Source organism: Rhineura floridana, chromosome 1 (assembly GCF_030035675.1).
Source record: "Rhineura floridana isolate rRhiFlo1 chromosome 1, rRhiFlo1.hap2, whole genome shotgun sequence".
Taxonomy (NCBI): domain Eukaryota; kingdom Metazoa; phylum Chordata; class Lepidosauria; order Squamata; family Rhineuridae; genus Rhineura; species Rhineura floridana.
The window spans coordinates 157,913,636-157,936,911 of record NC_084480.1 but is presented as its reverse complement, the minus strand read 5'-3'; positions in this window follow the sequence as shown (position 1 = coordinate 157,936,911).

The window sequence follows — 23,276 nt, the reverse complement described above, 5'->3', positions numbered from 1 at the left end:
TAGTTCTTACTGAATGTATATACTCGGGGCACAAGAGATAATAAAAGTACATAAAGATAAATAGCTTAAAGTTGCAATCCTAAACATGCTTTCCTAGGACTCAGTGGGGCTTACTTCTGAGTAGACATACAAGATTGCACTGTAACAAAACAATCCAAGCGATGGGAAGCTGGCAGAAGGGGGTGGGCGGAGGAAGAGCCAGTGAGAAGCTCTGTAGCATCCACTTGCAGTGGGGGAGCTGCTGGACCGGCTGAATGCCAGCTCAGTCGGGAGCCACACGGGGGCTGGAAAATCAAAAGCCGGCTCCCATGCATAACCCCTACTGGGGAGTAAGCACTCTCCATTGATTGGCATTGAAATAATTCTGCCTGGATTGGGACCCACAGGAGCATTCTGAACATGAGTAGGATGCTGCAGAAGTCCCTCCCTCGGCTCCTCTGCCACACCCCCAGAATGCTCCATTTTCAGGGCTTCCGCCGGCTCTCCATCCACAGGGCTAGGCTTCCCTGGCTGAGCCAGCAGAGTCCCAGCGGTGCCATGGCTCTGCTGGGACAAGAGGCCTCTGCCGGCAGAGCCTGGTGGCATTGGGAGCCTGCCGGCTCGGCCAGGGGTCTGCCACATCCAACTCCCCCCAACCTGGCACAAATCTAAGTTGGATTGTTCCCTAAGTCAGGTATGCAATCTACAACAGCTCCCCCTTAAAGGAGAGTTTGTGCTCCCTATTTTATGAAAATACTGTTTTGTTTTAAAAAGAAAACAATTTGAATATAAAGCACAAAAATAAGATTCAAAATATTAGACATATTGTATGTTTTTTAGAATACAAAATATTTAAAGAGAAAGCATGACAGTTGGAATTCCAGTAATTCATAAATAAGGATATTTACTGCTGTCTTGCTTTTATTTTTTTCCATAATATTAGGTTAGCAATATAAGGGCAATCATTTTATTGAACCTCTAACAAAATAGAGCAAGAGTTTTCCACTTTGCCACTGTACAAATTCTATGCCATTAATAATTGAGTAGATAATTCTAATTCCTACACATTAAATCATTATTTTAAAAATAAAATACAAAGTTAAGGGTGTACAGTGTAGTATATCTGGTGAATTGCATGGGGTTAAATACTATCAAAATAGTTTATAATAATATTGCACAAAAACTTTAGAATAATTTTGCATGAAACAAATTACTGACAATAGAGAAAGCTCTCCAATTTTTTTTTGTAATATCAAAAAACCTTAACAAGCTGTCTTCCTAATTTTATCCTGCTCTGCTTATAAAAAGTTACCTGAAATCATGTTTAGGAGACTTATAATACCTGTGTATGTTGGAAAGCCAGATCCCTTTTTGTGATTTATTTATTTGGACATTTACACCCTGCCTTTCTATGATCAAGGTATAAATCACAAAAAATAACAAACCTAACAAAATAAACAACAGCATAGGACAGCAGCAGCAACACACTAAAATCATATCAAAAGCTCAGCTGGAAAACAATGCCAGCAAGCATAAAATAGTCTGAAGAGACCATTTAAAAGCAGACTTAAGAGAGGGCCTCATTTGAGAGGGTATTAGTTTATATACTGTAATCGAAAAAACATTCTCTTGTCCCCACCAGGTACACTTCCCTTGATGAAGGGACAAGGAGTCTTGGAAACTAAGAACAAATCTCAAGCAAGTTCATACGAGGAGGGAGGTGTTTCTGATTGCTTTAAATAGGGATGTGTGTGTGTGTGTGTGTGAGTGAGTGTGTTTTAGTGAAAATCAGTCAGAGGCTGACAGTGGGCAGAACCTCTGTGCTGTTAGGTTGGCTACAGCACACATTATATTCTGGTTCCTCCAATCAAGTGGGGACATTCTAGAGTTCATCTATGGTTAATACCTTTTATTAGGACCAAGCAAAATGTCATAGAATAGTGAGCAAACTTTCAAGTTCTCTAGAACTCTTAATCTGGTTGGATGTTAAATTAGGGGTGCGAATGGGGAGGAAAATTAAGTTGGATTGATACTGAAGCCATGACGTCTGCATTTAGTGATTGTTAGTGAGCCTCCTCACGAGATTCATGTTTCACTTGCTAAAAGTCTCTGATATTAGGATTAGCAGCAATAATATGTCCTGGCAAATTTATCCAGTAACTTCCACATACACCGGTATTAAAGGAGGGACAACATTTACTGAATAATTACTGCAGTGGGGAATAGCTCATTAAAATACACATATCTGTTATGGCAATGGGGAACAGTTTAGCAACATTTATCACACACACACCCCTGGTTTGAGAGAATTAAATAAATAATTTTAACTACTTATAGTTACATATGACAAAAATGCAAGAGGGGTGAGTCCATAAAACAGAAGGGTGAAGGAAAAAGTAAATGTTTGTGTGTGTGTGTGTGTGTGTGTGTGTGTGTGTGTGTGTGTGTGTGTGGAAGCAACATGGGGTTCTGAAGGAAAGATGCTCAAAGGGGCACAGTAGTCTATCTGGACTTGCACTGCAGGCTAAGTCTCTCATGTGCAGCTGGCACAAACCCAGTAGAAGGCTGAATTAGGGAAGAACTGGGGGATTGGATTATAATTCACTAATAGGCAAAAACCCTTGTGGTTTAAGGAAGTACATATAGCCAACAGATATATCTATCAAACTTTAAAAAGCAGGGAAATTGGGCAGCTATAGTGAATGCAGCAGGGAAGCAGGAGACCTGACCTCTGAGATATTGTAGTGCCCTACAAATTTGTCAAAATGCAAGCAGAATTTGGGTTGCTGTTTCACAGTCCAATCCATTTCCTTATTGAGTTTGGTGGGATTTACTTCTGTGCAATCATGACTAGGATAGGTAAAACTGACCATGGGGGAAGAGGGGGGAGGAGAGGGAAGGGGGAAGTGGGGGAGAAGAAAGCAGAAGGAGGGGGAGAGGGAAGGAGGGAATTGGATGGGGAGGTGGAGGGGTGAAGGAAGGGGAGGGAAGGTGCAAAAGGGAGGTGATGGGAGGAGGAGGGGAGGGCTGGTTTGATCATTTGCATGCTTTTTGAGTTCAGTGGGATTTACTCCTGTGCAATCATGCTTAGGATAGGTGAAACTGACCTGGGAGAGGGGCAGGAGAGGAGATTGGATGGGTGGGCACTGGGCAGAGGGGAAGCCCCTTTCCTTTCCAAAAGGAATGCATTGTGAATAGTATCATTCTTTTTTCAGGGCTCCCCCCACCTTTTTATTCTATAGCAGGCACATGTAGCGAAATTTAAACCAAAGCTGTCACTGGCCACATCCACACCAGACCTTGGTTTCACTTTGGACAGTCATGGCTTCTCTCAAAGAATCCTGAGAAATGTAGTTAAGTGAAGGGTGCTGAGAGTAGCTATGAGATGACCTGTTCCCATCACAGAGCTTCAATCAGAGTGGCTGACTGTTAAATCACTCTGGCCACTGGAGCTCTGTCAGGGGAATAGGAGTCTCCTCTCAGCACCCTTCACGAACTACACTTCCCAGGATTCTTTGTTATAATGTACTGCTATGCATGGAAATATTATCTGTTATAATGTACTGCTATACATGGAAATATTCCTGGACCCAATTTTCTTTTATACTTGTTCCAAATATTGAACAGATGCTTTAAAAACATGGATTTAGTTTGATCACATCTCTGTCAAATCTTTTCTGGTACCATAATAAGTTTTTCAAGTCAGTAGTAATATATTGTTCAAGACCCAAGGTTTTATCAGATTGGCACCAGAACTTTGTATGTACAAGCACAGCTGCTTCAAAATATTTATGAATGCACAGAAATGGCAAACCACCTCCTTCAGAGGTTCTAAATAGTATCTTCTCAGTTTCTTTCCTCCCCACACACAATTAACAATTTCGCCTCTTTACCAATATATTTGAATGTAGCTGTAATGGCATATTTAAAAACAAAAACAAAATCTTTGGCAAAATCACAGTTTTAACAGTAGTCTCCTTTCCCATCCATGAAATTGTTAAATGTGCCCAATCTTTTAAGTCTTTTGTGACCTATTGCATAAGTTTGTAAGGATTACATTCCAATATGTTTTCCAAGCTGGAGGTTATCCACACTGCAATATATCTAACAGGTTTCTCTCCAAGGAACAATTTTTAAAATTTTATCTTTTATATTTCTGTCTGTCTATCTAAATTATGCCCTCTCCATTCTGATTTTTACTTTTCATGTTAAAAGTAAAAGTTTCCAAAAGATTTTTCAGGATTTTTCAGTCAAATAAATGGCAATATTGTCAGTGTATAAACTCAGTTTAAATTAGTTTTATCCATTTTAACTCCGTTTGTAAAAGTACATGGTCTAATTGCTTCTGCCAAGAGTTATATGGACAAAACAAACAAAAGGGGTGACAAGGGCCTTCCTTGGCGAGTTTGCCAATTCAGCTTAAATAAATCCAATTTTACACCATTGACAGAAACCAATGCTGTTAGATATGCATACATTAAAAAGCTAAAGGTGTCCCCGCACTTGTAGTGCGAGTCATTTCTGACTCTTAGGGTGACGTCTTGTGATGTTTACTAGGCAGTCCATATATATGGGGTGGGATTGCCAGTTCTGTCCCCGGCCTTTCTTTACCCCCCATCATATGCCGGGTACCCATTTTACCGACCATGGATGGATGGAAGGCTGAGTGGACCTCGACCCCTTTTACCGGAGATTTGACTTCCTCCTTTTGTTGGAATCAAACTCCGGCCGTGAGCAGAGCTTCGGCTGCGTTACTGCCGCTTACCACTCTGCGCCACGGAGGATCTTTTATGCATACATTAATTTGACGAATTCGGAAAATCTTCCTCCAAGACCTATTTTTCTCAAAAAGTACAACAGAAACCCGTATTCTAAGTGAGCAAACGCTTTTTCTGCATCCATCTTTTTGTCAATGTGCTGGTCCAGATTTTAAAGTTTTTGTTTAAGAGAGATATGTCTATAAGTAGGATCCTTATTTTGATTAGGTATAACTATTATACTCACTTTTCTCTACTATATTAGAATTCTGCCTTCAAAGAATTCTACCCTGAACCTGCTGATTCCTCTGTTGGTTCTATTTTTTCCTGTATCTATAAATCTTGATTCTAAATTCTTAATTGAGTTTGATAATTCCATTATTCTATCTAAAATATATTTTTTTCTTGAATTAGATTAAGCAAGGAAGATTCCCCTTCCTTACATTTTTCTTCTACTGTTTTTAACAGAGCTTGTTCAGTATCTTTTTCTGTTATTTTAAGTTCAAACTAATATTCTTTAACTAGCAGACTCTTAATTTCATCCACAGTGGATCCTGAAGCTACAGTCTCTTCTTCATCTTTTCTATTTTCTTATCCTTTTTCTCCATTGTAAAATAAGATGTTAATTTCTGAGGGTCAGATCTTGTATTCATTAGTTACTTAACATACTGTTTTTAGTCAATGGCTATTACAATATGAAGAGACATACAAAAGAACATGTTTATGAAACATTAAAATTCATTCCAATAAAACATGGATAAAACCCTAAAACTACAAATGGAATAGTAGTTTGCCATATTGGATGGGAAGGAATAGGCTGAAACTGAACCCCGACAAGACCGAGGTACTACTCGTGGGGGACAAGAGAAGGTTGGGATCTGTTGACCTGAAGTTCAGTGGGGTGAGTCTACCCCTGAAGGACCAGGTCCGCAGCCTCGGGGTTATACTTGATTCCAGGCTGTCCATGGAGGCTCAGATTTCGGCAGTGAGCCGGGCAGCTTGGTATCAACTACACCTTATACGTAGGCTGCAACCCTACCTTCCTGATCATCAGCTCCCACTGGTAGTACATGCCCTGGTCACCTCTCGATTAGATTACTGTAATGCGCTCTACGTGGGGCTACCCTTGAAGACGGTCTGGAAACTACAACTTGTTCAAAATGCGGCGGCTCGACTACTTACAAACAGTTGTCGCCGGGATCACATCACGCCAGTGTTGTTCGATCTACACTGGCTTCCAGTTGTTTTCCGGGCCCAATTCAAGGTGTTGGTATTAACCTTTAAATCCCTATACGGTCTCGGCCCAGTTTATCTAAAGGAGCGCCTACAACGCCACCAATTATGCCGCCCAACAAGATCGGCCACACAAGGCCTTCTCTCAGTGCTGCCAACCAAATCAGCTAAGTTGGTGGGAACTAGAGAGAGGGCCTTTTCAGTGGCGGCCCCCACCCTCTGGAACTCCCTCCCACAAGATCTTCGGCACGTCTCTTCCCTGAATATGTTCCGCAAGGCCATAAAGACCTGGCTTTTTCAACAGGCTTTTGGGACTTCTGGGGAGGCTTAATGTTCTTATGTTTGAAATGCCTCCTACTCTGTATTCTGCTGTTATTATAATTTATAATTTATATTGTTATAGTGTATTTTAGTGTATTGTATTTTGCTGTATTTACTATATGTACGTCGCCTAGAGTGGCCATTGGCCAGATAGGCGACACACAAATTAAATTTTATTATTTTATTTTATTATTATTATTATTATATTTATTTAAATTAGGAGCAAACTCAAATGAGCTCCCCTTTGCTTTTAACATTGGTGTATTATAGCCCAAAATGAGAATTCATTGAATGTTTCCTTCTTTCCTGAAAAGCTCTTAAGCATGGTTTTACCTCAGTATTATCCAGCAACTATTATATTCTAAGGTATTCTTGTAAATAGTAGAGATTGTTACTTAAATCACATATGCATTGTGATAATCTGCATTAAGTATAAGCGAATTTATAAACTAAAGTGGACAGAAGAGGTACAGAAGAGGGGAAACCTTCTTTTATACAATGGTTCACAATCAGTTTTCCAGATAATTCATTCATAGGGGGAAATAAATATATACTGAAATAGTAATTGGGAAGTTCAGTTCATCCTTAGATGTCCAAATAAAAAGTTCAGTTAATCAAATTTATTACTCTGTTAGTCGAACTTAATTCAAGAAGTCAAATGGAGATTTCTTTTAAAGAGGTTCTTATTATTAACTAACATGTGTAAAGTAGGATTACTCATGATATTGCAATTTGACATTCATATAAAGAGATGTTCTTAACTTTCCAGATGACACATCTTTATTTTCAAGGTTTCTTCATTAGCTTATTTGTATTATAGCCTATCCTCTTGTCTCCTCATAGGCTCCAGCTGCAGCACCCACTACGTCACCCACTATGCACTCACCTCAGCGAGTACTTAAGTTATAGGGGAGAGACCTGGAAGTCCTTTCCCCATGATGATGCTTTGTGCTGTTGTCTCAGTTCTTTAAAGGTAAAGGTGTCCCCGCACTTATGGGGCGAGTCGTTTCCGACTCTTAGGGTGACGTCTTGCGACGTTTACTAGTCAGACCGTATATGGGGTGGGATTGCCAGTTCCTTCCCCGGCCTTTCTTTACCCCCCAGCATATGCCGGGTACTCATTTTACCGACCACGGATGGATGGAAGGCTGAGTGGACCTCGACCCCTTTTACCGGAGATTCGACTTCCTCCTTCCATTGGAATCGAACTCTGGCCGTGAGCAGAGCTTCGGCTGCGTTACTGCCGCTTACCACTCTGCGCCACGGAGGGCCATGTCTCAATTCTTTACCCCTCTCTATTCCTCCTGGAGGTGGATCTGAGGGACAAGGGCAACAGCTGCTACTGGGTGGTCAAGGCAGTGGCACTTCCTGTAGTGAACTCCAGGTGCGATCTTCACTCTCAGTGGTGTCTAATCCTCTTTCAAAGCCATTTAAGTTGGTGGCCATCATTGCTTCCTGTGGGAGCAAATTCCATGCACTGTGTAGAGAAGTACTTTCTTTTGTCTGTCTAGAATCTTTCAACATTCAGCTTCATTGGATGTCCACGAGTTCTACTTATATGAGAGAAGAAAAAACTTTTCTCTATCTACTTTTTCCATGCCATACATAATTTTATATATTTCTATCATGTCACCTCTTACTCGCCTTTTCTCTAAACTATAAAGCCCCCAATGCTTTAACCTTTCCTCATAGGGGAGTTGTTCCATCCCCTCGATCATTTTGGTTATCCTTTTCTGAACCTTTTCCAACTCCACAATAGCTTTTTTGAGGTGACACAACCAGACCTGTACACAATATTCCAAATGCAGTCTCACCATAGATTTGTATAATGGCATTATGATATAGGCAGTTTTATTTTCAATAACCTTCTAATGATCCCCAGCCTAGAATTTGCCTTTTTCATAGCTGGGTTGACATCTTCATCCACTTCATCCATTATGACCCCAAGGTCTTGTTCCTTGTCAGTAATTGCCAGTTCTCACCACATGAGCATGCATCATTGTACAGTAGGGCCCCACTCATATAGCGGGTTACGTTCTGGACCCCCGCTAAAAAGCGAAAACTGCTGAAAAGTAGAACTCATTGAATAGAATGGCACGTGATGGCTGAAAACTGCCGCAAAAGCTGAACAAGCGCTGTATGAGTGGGGCTTTAGTCTAATTGTGTCTAATTGAGAGCGCCGCCTTAGCGAAGCGCCGTAAAGCAGGGCTCTACTGTACATTGGTTTACATCGCATTGCATTCACCATTTTACCACTCAGTTTGGAGAGGTCTTTTTGGAGCTCTTTGCAATCCCTTTTTGTTTTAACAACCCTGAACAATTTAGTATCATCAGCAAACTTGGCCACCTCACTGCACACCCCTAACTTGTGTATGAACAAGTTAAAAAGCCCAGGTCCCAATACTGATCCGGGGGACTCCACATTCTACATCCTTTCATTGGGGAGAACTGCCCATTTATTCCTTCTCTCTGCTTCCTGTTTCCTAGCCAGCTCCTGATCCACAAGAAGACCTCTCCTCTTTTTCCATGACTGCTAAACCTACTTAATAACCTTGTTGAAAGCTTTCTGAAAGTCCAAGTACACAGTATCAGCTGGGTCACCTCTATCTATATGCTTGTTGGAACTCTCAAATAACTCTAATAGGTTAGACCAGCCTTTTCCAACCAGTGTGCTTCCAGATGTTGTTGGACTACAACTCCTATCAGCCTCAGCCAGCATTGCCAATGGTCAGGAAAGATGGGGATTGTGGTCCGACAACACCTGTAGGCACACTGTTTGGGAACGGCTGGGTTAGACAGACAGGACTTATCCTTGCAGAAGCCATGTTGGTTCTGCTTCAGCAAGGCTTGTTCTTCTATATGCTTGGTTATTTTGTCTTTAATAAAACTTTTCACCAGTTTTCCTGGAACAGATGTTAAGCTAACCAGCCTGCAACTTCCAGGATGCCCTCTGTATCCCTTTTCAAAGATTGGTGTTACATTGGGCATTTTCCAGTCCTTAAGTATGAAGGTGGATCTGAGGAACTAGTTATATATTTTTGTGAGGAGACCAGCAATTTCACATTTGAGTTATTTGAGAACTCTTGGATGGATGCCATCTTGACCTGGTGATTTATTAGTTTCATTTTAGGCCTAGAACTTTGTCTCTCATCACCACTATTTGGCTCAGACTGCCTTCCTGCAAAAATTAGTTCAGGCACAGGGAACTGCCTTATATCTTCTGCTCTGAAGACAGATGCAAAGAAGTCATTCAGCTTCTCTGCAATCTCCTTATCCTCCTTTAGCACACCTTTTGACTCCCTTGTAATCCAAGGGTCGAACTGCCTCCCTAGACTGTCTTCTGCTATTAATGTATTTAAAGAAATTTTTGTTGTTGGTCATTATATTTTTAGTAATATGCTCCTCAATTTCTTTTTTAGCACCCCTTATTGTCTGCTTGTGTTCCTTTGTGTTCTCATTTGGATAAGACTTCCATTTTTTGAAAGAAGCATTCTTGCTACTAATAGTGTCTTTCACTTCGTTCGTTAACTGGCATCCTCTTGGCTCCGATGATACCTTTCCTGTTCTCCGCTTATGTTTCTAATATTGTGTTGCGTCCAAGCATTCTAGAGTTATTTAACCCTCTTGACTTTGCCTTTCAATTTCCTTTTCACCAATCCCCTCATCCTCTTGTGAAATGAAAAGTGACCATGTGGGATTTTCTTGGCAATTGGCCTTTTACATGTATGCTTCATATAATAGTAATATGATCACTGCTCCCAATTGGCTCAACAATACTTACATCTCACACCAGGTCGTAGGGACCACTTAAGATTAAGTCCAGGGTCACTGCCCCTCTGGTTAGTTTCATGACCAACTGGTCTAGGGCACAGTCCTTTAGGTATCTAGAGATTTTACCTCTTTGTCGTAACTAGAACACACGTATAGCCAGAGTATGTGACAGTAGTTGAAGTCACCCATTACTGCAACATTTCTTAGTGTGGATGCTTCTGTGATTTCATTCTTCATCTCAAGTTCTCCCTGAGCATTTTGAACAGGTGAATGATAGCACATAGTTACTCTTCGGGCCCAGTATCACCACCCACAATTCTGTGGAAAAGTCTGCCCCTTTGGGGATTTCTAAGTTGCTGGACACAATGCCCTCTTTGACGTACAGAGTGACACCACCTACAGGACACCCTTCCCTGTCCTTCCTATAGATAACTGTGTCCCACTGGTTCTCTCCACTCCACGAAGTTTCCTTTATGCCCACTATAACAATGTTGTCCTCTAAGAACAAGCACTCCAGTTCTCCCATCTTGGCTCAGAAGCTTCTAGTATTAGTGTACAGTGGCTCTCTTCGGGTGTAATTGGCATGTGTTTTGGCCTATGGTGCTTTGACCTCTCTGAATAGCTATCCTGAGCCCCAGGACTAGCCTAAAAAAAGCCTAACCTTTTTAACCAAGGACAACAGAGCTTTCTTTTTTGCCCTTCTCCAAAATTAGCCCCTCAAGCTTCCCTGCTGGGTAGTGCTGAAAACTAGGGTTCTGCAGGCTTTTTGCCCCTAGAATTTAGCTCCTGAGATATGAGTTATTGTAGGATGTGGCTCCTAGAACAGAGTAACTTTACTGTGCCCTTATTAGGCTGAATTGTTGTTTTAATTACATAATTAAATAAATGAGTATTATTTTTATTTACCATCTCATCGCTGTCCTGCTCAACTCACCTTGACTGTTTGTCAGCTGGGCTCCCTCTAGCTCAAGGAGCTGGCTTGTGTTAATATAAATTAATGCCCATCATTTAGAGTAAGAAAATAACCATTGCCAACAATAATTAATCTTCATAAAAGAGATATGTATGTGTGTGTGTCTGGGGGCTGCTTAGCCTGAAGAGATTGTAATGAACTAAAAAATTGCTTTTAAGGAATAGGCTACTTTGCACTGGTGTTGGGTGAAAATGTAACTCTGCTGTGATTATGTGATTTTGATGATGTGTGTTTCAATGTCTTTATCAACCTCTTATTTCTCCAGAGGGAAAGCTATTATTCTGTTGTTTGTTTGTAGGTCTGGGACAGATCTTTTTCAGGGGAGAGGTTAGTGTTATAGGATTGGGGGTTCATTTGGATGATGTCTGTCGGTACCCTCCAAGCATGTAATTCTGTATCTGGAAGGAACCTGCTGAACTGGTCAAGCTAGTTCCTTTGTCAGGTTAATGAGTTCTGGCCAAGTCTGTCGAGTACCTAATCTACTTGTCTAAAGACTTGGTAAGAGCAGATATGCTGCCAATCGGGTAGTCCCCCCCACACACACATCCTAGGACCAGGAGGTAGCCTGTGTGTTTTAGTTTTTTAGTCTGATGTAGAGTTGCAGCTGGAAAGACACAGAAATGATTGACTGCTCTGTGTGCTGAACCCCAGCCAATAGCTTTGGGAAGCCTCCCTAGAAACCTAATTGGGAAGCAAGATCTGTTGGTCTGTTAATACTGTGAGCCCCTTCCATCTTACACTAAGATTGTATATATGTGTAAATAAAACCATATATCGTAAAGATACCACACTCTCTGATAACCTTCATTCCAAGGAAACCAAACCCTGGAAGTCAATTACTACTTGGAAATTGGGGTGAGCACAACAATATGAATCTTAGAAACAGAGAAGGGACTGGTCTGGGGGTTCCAAAAGATTAGACAGTGGACAGTGCCCTCCATGCCCTAAGCCATGAGCTGGTCCCTATGTTTAGTGAAACACACCGGTTCAAGAGTAGGGTCCTAAAAGTAGATGAATCATTTACAACATATTTAAAGTATATCCCTCTCCTCAAGAATCTTGGGAACTATAGGTTATCCCAAACAGAGCCACAATTCCCAGCACCCTTAACAAACTACAGTTCTCAGGATTCTTTGGGAGGAGGGGAAATATACTTTAAATGCATGGTGTGTATGTGGGTTTCTAACACTTAAAGATGGGATTTTACACTTGCACAAATTCAAAACGGTATATAAAACATCGATATACACAACAGCTACATCTTTAAAATAGTGTGGGGTTTTCCCAAGAGAAAGGAGTCTGAAAATCAGTGCTGTACCAGGCAAATTGGAACAACTGGAGAATAAGGCACCTTGACAGCCACCTATTCGATATGCTTTAAGTTGGATTCCTACATTGAGCAGGGGGTTGAACTCGATGGCCCTTCCAGCTCTACTATTCTATGCTTCTATGAAGTTATAATCAAAACAGTTAAATTATATTTTACTGGTTTTAGAACAGTTTGCAAAGCTTTTAACTCTGCATTGCATTTTCAAGTTCAAATGAAATACAGTATAATATATGACAAGAGACTATGGAAGGATTCCAGGACATTCTATAATTACTAGAAATTGTATAGATTTATGATAATTCTTGAAATGGCAGATTTTTATCAGTTTAACAGACAGAACAAAGATCTTAGATATAAGTTTCAAACCATTCCTTCATACTAACATTGTCCTGAAACCCCCACAGGATGGCAATATTACCACAATAGCAATGTTCTAAAATAAATGTAGTTTCCATCAATTACACATTGAAGAGAGAAATCCTGTATTCTACTGGCTATGGGGCTATAGGATTTGGCAGAAGCCCTGCTATGCTATTCAAATGCAAGATAGTCCCCTACAATGACAGATACACCAGCAGAATACTTCATGCACTAAAATGAATTCAAATCCCTGTCTGGAGGAATGTCTATAGCAATTGTCACAAAATATGAGACTGTAGTCTCATACCTTTAGCTTCTAGATCTGTTGCTGTTGTGATGATGACTGCTGATGATGTATGGTACTTAATCTAGCAACATTTCACAATTAAAAACAGAAAGGTCCCTGCCAGAGCTTGAAAGTAATTCGTTACAAGTACTTGTAATTCATTACTTTTTTGAGGAACAAGTGGGTAATTCCTTTATATTTTGATTGTAATAGAACTAATAATAATAATAATAAATTTAATTTATGTGTCGCCTATCTGACCAATGGCCACTCTAGGCGACTTACATGTGGAAAATTAAAACACAATACAATAAATACAAATACAAATTAGAACAGTGCAACAGCAAAAGCAATAATAATGCAGGGCATGAGGCATTTAATCATAGCAGTTAGCCCTCCCCGGAAATCCCGAAGGCCTGTTGAAAGAGCCAGGTCTTTAAGGCTTTGCGGAAGACATTTAGGGAAGAGGCGTGCCGTAGATCTTGTGGGAGGGAGTTCCAGAAGGTGGGGGCCGCCACTGAGAAAGCCCTCTCTCTAGTTCCCGCCAGTCTAGCTGTTTTTGTTGGCGGGATTGAGAGAAGGCCCTGTGTGGATGATCGTGTCGGGCGGCATAATTGGTGGCGTTGAAGGCGCTCCTTTAGATAAACTGGGCCGAAACCGTATAGGGGATTTAAAGGTTAATACCAACACCTTGAATTGGGCCTGGAAAACAACAGGAAGCCAGTGTAGATCGAACAACACAGGTGTGATGTGATCCCGGCGGCGACTATTCGTAAGTAGTCGAGCCGCCACGTTTTGTATAAGTTGTAGTTTCCGGACCGTTTTCAAGGGTAACCCCACGTAGAGCGCATTACAGGAGAACTAGGAGAAATTTAATTACTTTTGTGGAGTAATTGTAATGTTTCTAGCATTACTTTTGGGCATTACTTGGGGGGGAAGCAGGGGAAGTCTTCTGCTCCTCTGATTTGTGGATGACAATCATGTGCATCAAACTGGGCTTCTGTGCAGCATCGCTCTTCCCTCGTGCTCTATAGGTGGGTAAAAGGTGACAAGGGAGGAGGTGGAGACTGAGATGGGGTGGAGTGGAGAAAACAATTGTTTTAAAAAATGGATGGTGGTGGTGAAGAATGGAGTGGAAGGAAAAAGGAGCCAGAGGGCAAGAACATGGATAAAAGAGAAGGAGGCAGCAGCAGAATGGAGATAAAGAACTGTGGAGGTGAAACATGATGTGTGTGTGTGTGTGTGTGTGTGTTAGGGATGCCAGATATCCGGCAAACAGCCAGAGTCTCCTCCGGCCAGAATTGCCTCCATGTTGTGTAATCTCTGGTTTTTGGCTGGAGTCTCTGGTTTTGGGGGGGGGGGGCTCCGGCTCTCCGGCTAGCACTCCTTAATCTCCAGAATCTCAGCTTCAATTTTTTTAAAAAAGTAAGTTTCTAGGTGGTCTATACACCAAAATGCCAACCACCCCCCCACGCAACTTTTTTTTTACAGATCTAGCTCTAGCTACAACTCCCATCAGCCCAATCCAGTGGCCATGCTGGCTGGGGCTGATGGGAGTTGTAGTTTAAAAAAGTAACTTTTCAAAGCTCTGGCTGTAACCCCGCCCTTTCAGGATTGTAGCCAATGAAGCCAGAGTTGTGACTTGTTGATCCAGGCATGCCTAGGCTCAACGTCAGAAAATGGTGGCTTTAAGATTTTTGCAGTTTGCGTAAGTAATATGGCTTAATGTTTTTTTTCCTCTTCTGTCCAAGAGTCAGACCATGGGCTATGAAATATGAAACTATTTAATCCAATATCTGCTTTTCTGGGAGTAAAGCAATTTCTGGGAGTAAAGCATGTACCTGGAGTAAACCCCATTGAACTCCATTAGGACTTACTTTTGAGTAGACACAGTTAGGATTGTGCTGTAAATTAATGGGACTTGTGAGTAAACATAGCGCAGACTTGTGTTTGTGTTGTAAATCTTTCTCTCTCCCTCCAACCCTATTTTTAAAGAAATTAGGCAGGGTTTATCACAGTTTTTATTATGTAGGAAACTAATACTGATTTTTTTAAAAAATGAATGAAGTTTATTTATTTATTTTTATTTATTTATTATTTGATTTATGTCCCTCCCTTCCTCCCAGTAGCAGCCCAGGGCGGCAAACGAAAGCACTAAAAACACGTTAAAAATAATAAAAACAGACTTTAAAATATATTAAAACAAAACATCTTTAAAAACATTTTTAAAAGCTTTAAAAACATTTTTTTAAGAAAAGGTTAAAAGGTTAAAAAACATATTAAAAAGCAATTCCAACACAGACTGGGATAAGGTCTCAACTTAAAAGACTTGTTAAAAGAACAAGTTCCTTATCACTTGAGGCTGCAGTTTTCCCTGGTTGAGTAAGCCCCATTGAAGCCACTAGGACTTGCTTCTGAGTAAACAAACATAGGATTGCACTATAAATATCTTTACAGGTTGTATAAATAATAAACATATTTGATAGTCATGCTTATATAAATATTTTCATAGAATCGTAGAATAGTAGAGTTGGAAGGGGCCTATAAGGCCATCAAGTCCAACCCCCTGCTCAAGGCAGGAATCCAAATCAAAGTATTCCCAACAGATGGCTGTCCAGCTGCCTCTTGAATGCCTCCAGTGTTGGAGAGTGCACTACCTCTCTAGTAATTGGTTCCATTGTCGTATTAAGATCCCTTTTAATTTTGTTTCTGTCTTCCGGGGTATTAGCTATCCCTCTCAATTTTGTATCATCTGCAAATTTGATAAGCATTCCATGCATCTCCTCATTCCCCTTTAGGATGCACACCTTAATGTGGTGAGGGGGTTTGAGAGTGTTGAAGAAGCTGAGAGCAAAGCCGTCAGGAGTCTAAACCAAGAGGCTAGACTCCCAGCAGGGGCACCTAAGGTGGAATGGTCAAAGCTGAGACACCAGACTAAGACACTTTACTCAGCGCATAGTTAAACTATGGAATTTGCTCCCACAAGATGCAGTAATGGCCACCAGCTTGGACGGCTTTAAAAGAAGATTAGACAAATTCATGGAGGAGAGGGCTATCAATGGCTACTAGCCGTGATGGCTGTGCTGTGCCACCCTACTCGGAGGCAGCATGCTTCTGAAAACCAGTTGCCGGAAGCCTCAGGAGGGGAGAGTGTTCTTGCACTCGGGTCCTGCTTGCGGGCTTCCCCCAGGCACCTGGTTGGCCATTGTGAGAACAGGATGCTGGACTAGATGGGCCACTGGCCTGATCCAGCAGGGTTTTCTTATGTTCTTATGCATCCAAACTCAGAGGAAGGCAATGGTAAACCACCTCTGAATATCTCTTACCATGAAAACCCTATGAACAGAGTATCCAAAATGCAGCACAAGATCGTGCCGGAAGATGGGACCCTCAGGTCAGAAGGCACTCACTGAGCTACTGGGGAAGAACAAAGGACAAGTACGAGTAGCGCTGTGACTAATGATGCAGCTGGGTCAAAACTGAAAGGAAGCCCACAGGCTGATGTGTAAAGATGCAAAAGGAGAGTCCACAGTTGTATGATGCACACAATAGGAAAATGGAATGTGAGAAGCATGAAACGGGAAGTTAGAAATTGTCAAGCAAGAAATGAAACGTATTAATACTTGGTGTGAGTGAATTAAAATGGATGGGAATGGGACATTTTCAGTCAGGCAACTACAAAATATTTTATGCAGGAAATGAGAAATTAAGAAGAAACGGGGTTGCTTTAATAGTGAGAAGTGATGTAGCAAAAGCAGTTAGGAGCTACAACGCAAGGACTGAGAGAGTGATATCAAGCAAGTGAGATTAAACAGCAAATGCAGAAGAAGAAGAATTGGAGAGATTCTACGCAGAATTACAGGAGGAAGTTGATCACACACCAAAACAAAATGTTCTGATATGGGGCACTGGAATGCAAAAGTAGGGAACAGAGAAGAACCAGGAATTGTGGGGAAATGGGGCTTAGGAGACAGAAATAAAGCAGGAGAAAGACTTACTGAATTCTGTGAAGCCAATAATTTGTTTCTTGCCAACACATTTTTTGAGCAACCAAAAAGATGACCATACACGTGGACATCACCAGATGGTCAATATAGGAATCAAACTGATTATATAATTGGTATCAGAAGATGGAGAAGTTCCATACTCTTTGCAAAAACAAGACCAGGAGCAGACTGTGGTACAGATCGTGAACTGGTCGCATCAAAAATCAGAGTACAGCTAAAGAACAACAACAAAGCAATCATAATGCCAAAATACAATTTAAATAACATACCAGAAGAATATGAATATCAAATAAGTAACAGATTTGAGGCTTTAAACTTAGCGGACAGAGAACCAGAAGAACTATGGATTTAAGTCAGAGACGTTATCAGGGTTAAAGAGAGAAGGAAAGCAAAAGCAAAAAGGTGATAGAAACATTGTCAGAACCCTAAATGCAACAATACACCGACTAGTATTTAGGGACAAAGAGAACTACAGTATTACAACAGTTATTGTATAGAAATAGAAGAGTACAACAAAAAGGGAAGAAAAAGAGCCCTATTCCAAAAGATTAGAGAAATGAAAGGGAAATTTAAACCACGACTAGGGATGTTGAATAATCAACAGGGGAACACATTGACTGACCGAGATGAAAAAAAAGGAAGATGGAAGCAATACACTGAAGAACTCTATAAAAGAGATGACAGGATGACAGATTCATTCACGGAGGAACCATAAGATAAAGAACCAGAAATTTTAGAATGTGAGGTGAAAGCTGCTCTTAAAATACTTGGAAGAAACAAATCACCAGGAATAGGTGGCATACCAATAGAGTTGCTACAAGCTACTGAGACTGAATATGTCCAAATTGTGACAAAATTTGTCAAGAAATATGGAAAACTAAACAATGGCCCACGGACTGGAAGCGTTCAATATATATCCCACTTCCAAAGAAAGGGGATCCCAGAGAATGCAGTAATTATCGAACTATTGCCTTAATATCTCATGCAAGTAAAGTAATGCTAAAGGTTCTACAACAAAGGCTCTTACCATATATGGAGCGAGAAATGCCAGACGTCCAAGCTGGATTTAGAAAGGGAAGAGGCACCAGAGATCATATTGCAAACATATGTTGGATAATGGAACAGAGCAAGGAATTTCAGAAGAAAATCATCCTGTGCTTTATAGATTACAGCAAAGCCTTTGATTGTGTAGACCATGAAAAACTATGGAATGCTTTAAAAGAAATGGGGGTGCCACAGCATCTGATTGTTCTTATGCACAATCTATACTCTGGACAAGAGGCTACTGTAAAGACAGAATATGGAGAAACCGATTGGTTCCCCATCCGAAAGGGTGTGAGACAGGGGTGTATTTTATCACCCTATTTGTTTCATCTGTATGCAGAACGTATCATACGGAAAGCGGGATTGGACCAAGATGAAGGAGGTGTGAAAATTGGAGAGAGAAATATCAATAATTTAAGATATGCAGACAATACCATACTACTAGCAGAAACCAGTAATGATTTGAAACAAACGCTGATGAAAGCTAAAGAGGAAAGCACAAAAGCAGGACTACAGCTGAAAGTCAAGAAGACTAAAGTAATGACAAAGAAGATTTATGTAACTTTAAAGTTGACAACGAGGACATCGAATTTGTCAATTCAATACCTTGGCATAGTCATTAACCAAAATGGAGACAATAGTCAAGAAATCAGAAGAAGGCTAGGACTGGGGAGGGCAGCTGTGAGAGAACTAGAAAAGATCCTCAAATGCAAAGACGTGTCACTGAACACCAAAGTCAGGATCATTCAGACCATGGTATTCCCAGTCTCTATGTATGGATGTGAAAGTTGGACAGTGAAAAAAGTGGGTAAGAGAAAAATCAACTCATTTGAAATGTGGTGCTGGCGGAGAGCTTCGCGCATACCATGGACTGCAAAAAAGACAAATAATTGGGTGTCAGAACAAATTAAACCAGAACTATCACTAGGAGCTAGAATGATGAAACTGAGGTTATCATACTTTGGACACATCATGAGAAGACATGATTCACTAGAAAAGACAATAATTCTGGGGAAAACAGCAGGGAGTAGAAAAGAGGAAGGCCAAACAAGAGATGGATTGATTCTATAAAGCCACAGACCTGAACTTACAAGATCTGAACAGGGCGGTTCACGACAGATGCTCTTGGAGGTCACTGATTCATAAGGTCGCCATAAGTTGTAATTGACTTGAAGGCACATAATAACAATAATATAATGTATGGAGGAATAAGCGAAAGATTCCTCTTGGTGAGAGGAAGGAAGAGGCATATGCAGGGGGGTAGACTTGGGTGAAGGAGCTTTTGTAGGTGGACAGATAGGTGAATGTTCCTGGACTGAATGGATAAGACAGGGCAGCACCTCTCTGGATGAAAAGCATGAGAGTGGATTGGAGGGAGTAGCTAAAGGTGAAGAAATTTGAATAGCTGCTAGGGTTTTCTAGGAACTTTAAATGTTTGTGCTTTCCAGGTTACAAATCCTACTAACACTGAATAAATTGTTCATTTGGGATAGTTTGGGGAAATAGTTTGAAGATGGTGGGGATAGGATAACTTCCTCTGAGACTACTGGAAAGGGTAGGATTTTTTAAAAAAATCTTTAAAAATTAATAAATATAATTAGCTTCTGAAACAACAAACCTTTTCAGATGGCAAACTTCACATGTGATACTTTAGACCAGGCCCACTTAATTTTGCAGAAATTAGCAGTGTCTCTGCATTGCTGATGTGTTGAAGGAAGTGGATACATAGTAGTGGCTTCCAAACCACTGACTAAGACTCAGCAACAGTACATAGCAGGCTACACAGCATTCACTATTAATCGTAGGTGAACCAAAAGGGAAGTCACAAGGATCTGGACAGCTCCGGCCAGTCAGTGTACAAAATATTGAGCTAGATTACCAATGGTATGAGCTGGTATAATAGAAGGGGGGGAGGCCCCAAGATGTCGGTAAAGAAGAATTGCTTATTGAAGGATTCCAAATGGATTTATTAAAAAGAGGAATAGAGCCCAACGCATTGGTATAAGGTGGTATAAGACAGCTTTGTATGATTTCAATGAATCAGAGGAGGGGCCTCCGATAGATAAAATGGTGGTGGTTTTTTGCCAGGGGTATTTGAGAGCAAGAGATGCATTTCTCTTGAAGTCTTGGCCATATCTGGTCAAAGTAGGGGGTGCTGAAGTTTTAACCTGCCATGGTGAGAAAGGGAAGCTTTTCTTAGTGGAAGACATAAGGTGGAATATCAAGACAACAATGACTAGAAGATAGTTTCCCCAAGGAAAGGAAGGGCACTGGGTTTTGCAAGGAAGAACCATTATGCACTGAAAAAAATAAGGGTGATATTCAATAAAATAATTGCACTAGTGCAACAATTACCACTAGGGCAATTGGTCTTCACACCCTCTTCCCACACGCCTCGCACTGCTCCAAATCTGCTCTAGGGAGTTTGGAACCCCCACAACAGATTTAGGGGTTGGCAGGGAGAAGAGCGGGGGAGCACCTTCTGCTGGGCAAGAAGAAATCCTTGTGCTGATGGAACATTCACTGTGTTGGAAGTGGGGCAACAGCAACTCCTGTTTGGGTGCTTTTGTTTGTATTCCAGAAGGAAGATAGAGTTAGGGTCCTCCAGCTGGCTAGGCTTGCCTACCTTTACCTGTGCTCTTCTCAGGTAGAACTTCCTTCCATTGTAAACTGATATGCTCAGGGAAGCTGACCTGCCCCTCCTTCCTTTGTCTTCTTCTTTGACTGTCATAGGAGAGAGGAGACATCTCTGTCTTTGTTCTCTCTCCCGAACCACGAGGGCAATACCCAAGTCTGGGCATTGTGCCCCCACCTTAGTTAGTTAGAACTAGGTATCTAGTTCTAGGTATCCTATCTACTATGTATTTCTAGAAATAAAGTAGCTTTTTCTTGTTTTACTAAGTCTCAGTGATTTAAATGAAGGGTATAAGCCTGCTTCTTTGATAAACACACACACTGGCACACGTAGCTCAAACCACTGAGTTACTCTGCATATCCATAACACATTGTAGCATTACACTGAATCCAACCCATAGCTCATATTATTAAGGACTCTGGTATTTGTCTGTCTTGCAAATGGCCTTGTCAGAATCAAACATACTGACTATCAAAGTTCACACATCAAACTGAAAACAGAGCAGCCCAATATTGTTTCAACTGTGTGAGATTTTTACCTTTCCGTGGGGGGTCCTTGAGGTTCACAACATATGAACATTTTTAAAAGTATGATTAGCATTGGTTTATTTGCATGATCATTACCCTGTCACAAAAAGACTTTCAAGTGGTTTCCTTGTGGGTGATCAGTTCTTGTATGTTTTTCAGCTCTTGGTGCTTGCTGGGAAGGTAACTGGGTAGCTGAATCCATTTATGGATCATACTGTTCATTCCCCTACTTAATTCCTATGTACTCTTCTCAATAGTATGGCTTTATGAAGTTAAGTAGAGCCAGAACTAAACAAGAAAGAACAGAACATACACACTTGAGTAGGAGATAGCACTACAAGGAACAAATTGTTAAATATGATGCTTTTGAAAGAGTTACAACCATGTTAATTCATATGGATGAAGAACACACCATCCCTTTAATTTTCTAAGAAGTGCAAATAGCCAACAGTGATCCTTTCTATGGCTGTTTTTTTTAAATTGTTTATTCAATTTTTAAAAAAACTTGCTGGTTTATGATCAGAATTAAGGTTGTCTCATTTTGCCTCAAGTTCCACAAAGCTGAGAAACTGGAAGCTAAAGCTGATGTCTTTACAGATGTGTCCCACAATCAGGAGTGATGGGAAATGTCACAAATTTGCCCCCTATGCACCCACACTTTTTCTTGTTCAGGCCCAAATCCACAGCTGGAGGATGATGCTCTTGGAACCAACAAATATTGCCCATGTTGCCTTATGAAGAATCTGAGTCTCACTTTATTGCTTGGGATTCAACTTATTCTGGAAAGGTTTGTACTCCCCCTGAAATATCAGGTTTGTAGCTTCAGAGTGCTCCTTGACCCAGTCTTATCCCTGGATCCTCAGATAGCGGTGGTGCCAAGCAATGTGCTTGTATAATTACAGTAACCATGCCTTAGTCATATTATGTTTAGACTACTGCAATGTGCTTTAAGTGGGGCTGCTCTTGAAGAGTGTGAAAGTTTCAGTTGGTGCCAAGCAGTGCACAGTATCAAAATTATATTACTCTAATCTGAAAGATCCGCACTGGTTTTCTGGCCTCAGTTCAAGGTGTTGGTTTAAATGTTCATGTCCTAAACAGCTTAGGGCCTGGCTACCTAACGGACCACCTGTGACCTGTCTTGTTATGAACGTGGCTATGATCCCTCTATAATGTTTGTATAATATTTATGGTAAATGCTATTTTTGTAAGTTAAATATGGTAAGTAGACTGAGTTGGGAGGGGGGAGTATACATGATGGAATGTTGAGGAATGCTGTGATTGGCTGAGCATCTGGGTGGTTGAATGTATATATGGGAGAATGACAGTTGGTCAATGAGTTCAGTTCTGGTTTTGAGTTGAAGAGGGTGAGGGGTGGATATGTATTTAGACAGGTAGTGATGCAGGTTTAGGAAAAGTATATGAAGTAAGAGAACTATAATATGTTGAAGATCACACATGTTGAATCACGCCTGACAACTGAATTCAAAGTAATCTTGTTTATTCCCAGTGTTATTTAATAAATCTGTTTGGTTAAACAACACGCCTGACCCTTGGCTGGGTTCATACAGAGGAGCTGGTTTAACCAGCTGATTCCCAATGTAAAACACAGTTCTTAACAGGTGAAGATTTAATCCTATGTACATTTGGGTAGCTGCCATGTCAGCTACTATCTGGATCAGGTCTCAGAGGAAGTGTGTGCATGTTGAGGCCAAATACACTTTCTGTTGTTAAACAGAAAACACACACACACAGTCTCCCCCTTCAAGCAGCCCCCACCCACCAAAATTCTCTCCACTCCAGCAACACCAAGTAATGAACACGAACACACACACACACACACACACACACTAAACAGCCTCTCCGCTTGCATTTCAATAAGAAGCCTCCAGAAGGTTCTCTTCTCCCCATCCAAGAAAGCAATTGCACCTACCTACTCTCCGCCCCGCCTCCCCTTACAGACCTCAGGCCTTAAGAAAGAGCCAAGGAAGAAGGCAAGCACTTCCCCAAATGCAAGCAAACAGTTTCTCTCTCAAAACCCAACTTAGCCAAGGAG